Source organism: Hipposideros armiger, unplaced genomic scaffold (assembly GCF_001890085.2).
Source record: "Hipposideros armiger isolate ML-2016 unplaced genomic scaffold, ASM189008v1 scaffold_1231, whole genome shotgun sequence".
In the NCBI taxonomy this organism is placed as follows: domain Eukaryota; kingdom Metazoa; phylum Chordata; class Mammalia; order Chiroptera; family Hipposideridae; genus Hipposideros; species Hipposideros armiger.
The window spans coordinates 185,226-187,401 of record NW_017732581.1 but is presented as its reverse complement, the minus strand read 5'-3'; positions in this window follow the sequence as shown (position 1 = coordinate 187,401).

Here is a 2,176-nt window from a genome sequence, read left to right as displayed (position 1 = left end):
TGTATGGAACAGACAGAAGAAAAGGAACTGAAAAAATAAGAGAGAGAGAGAGAGAGAGAGAGAGAGAGAGAGAGAGAGAGAGAGAGTTGAGAAAGAGAGAATGAATAATACATGACATAAAATAGTAGTAAATATTCAACGAAAGGCATGAATTTTAGAATTCAGTCCCAACTTTGTCACTTATTAGTTCTGTGTCTGTGAGTCTATCTCTGAGGTTCTCTAAGCCTGTTTCATCATCTGCAAAATAGTGCTAATAATACTTATATGGAAAGGATATTGTCAATATAAATTTAATAAAATACAGTAGTCCCCCTCATCTGCGGTTTTGCATTCCATAATTTCAGTTACTCATCGTCAACCACGGTCCAAAAATATTAAATGGAAAATTCCAGAAATAAACAATTCATATGTTTTAAATTGCATGCCATTATAAATAGCATGATGAAATCTCGTGCTGTATTCCCCTTGGATAAGGGGGAACTACCGCAATGTGCATAAAGAAAACAATTCTTGTGAGACAATCAGAAAAACTGAATACTGACTGTACTGAGGGATTATTTATCTAATTTTAGGTGTGGTATGGCATTGTTGTTATGTTTCTAAAAAGTAATTATATTTTAGATTTCATAATAAAATATTTAAGAATGAAATGATATGATATCTGAGATTACCTTCAAAATAATCCAATGTGCATGTAAAATTAAGTGGATGGGTTTACGGAATATCCCAGGAATTAATTGATCATTATTAAAGCTGAACTGTTGAAATATGGTACTATTTTTTTAAGCATTATTTATTTATTTATTTATTTTGTTTTATTATTATTTTTTTTTTAAGGAGGGTGCAGCTCACAGTGGCCCATGTGGAGATCGAACCAGTAACCTTGGTGTTAACACCACGCTCTAACCAACTGAGCTAACTGGCTACCCCTATGGTACTATTCTTGCTACTACTGTATATAGTTGAAATTTTCTATAATATAAAGGTTTATTTATTTTTTATGTATTCCAGAAAGACAAAAAAAATAGGTACAGAAGCATTTGATTTGAAGTTATGATGGTTTAAAATTTTTTATTCTTTTTTATCATATTTAGGAAACCCTGAGTATTCAAATCCTACTCCAGACTATAGGACCCTCTCAGAAATGTAAACTGAAAGAGTAAGTATGCAACAAAGAATAGTAGTAAAAGAAAACAAAGTAATGTTCCCTTTATTATTGACTGGACTAAGCCCCAAACTTTATTAATATATTTGCTAATTCAAACAATAAAGCAAAAATGGTCATTGAGTACCAGTGTTGTGATACATACCATACTATGTAGTATGTTAAAATAATGTAAAAACAGATACATTTATTGTCTTAAAAAAACTTATACTCCAGAGGAAGTAAACATATGCATATGAAGTAATTCCACAAAGATATAATTACAAACTATGAAGAATTTATAAAGGAAAAGAACAAGGTAACATGAGAGAGGAACCAGGAACCAGGTATAATTTGTAAAGTTTAGAGGAGAGTAGAAGGAATGCATCTTTCAATGAAATAAAATGGTATACAGCATGTGAAAGACAAAGTTAAAGAGGGCAAAGCAAATGTTTCAGAAAATCTTGCAACATGAAAGAGAGGATAAGAATAAAATAAAATGAAAATAATCACAGATTTATTAGAGAAAGTACATGTAAGAGCAAACAATTTATTAAAGCCTTCTACTTAGAATTCTTAGAAGGGAAAAGTAATCTATAGAAGTAATAATAGCTAAAAAATTGCAAAATGTAATAGAAATATTGGAAAATTAAACCAAGAAAATTTTCTTAAAGTTAGAAAAAGACAAAGAAATGTAATGTATGGTAGAAAAGATAAGACATAGAGAACAGACCCAGGAAGTCCAACATCAAATTAACAGACCTAGAGAGAAAATAGAAATGAAGGGAGAAAATTATCATAACAAATAATAAGAAAAACTTTTCCTGCTATAAAGGACCTAATTCTTTACATAAAATAGGACTGTCAGATATTTAACAAAATTAATGAAAAAAACCTGAAGTACATCATTTTTAAAATTTCAGGATCTCAAGTGTTAAAGGAAGATCATAAAATAGTTCAGTAAGGAAAATAAAACAAGCTGAACAAAGAAAAAAATCAGACTGTCGAGTACTTTTATCATTAAGATAATGA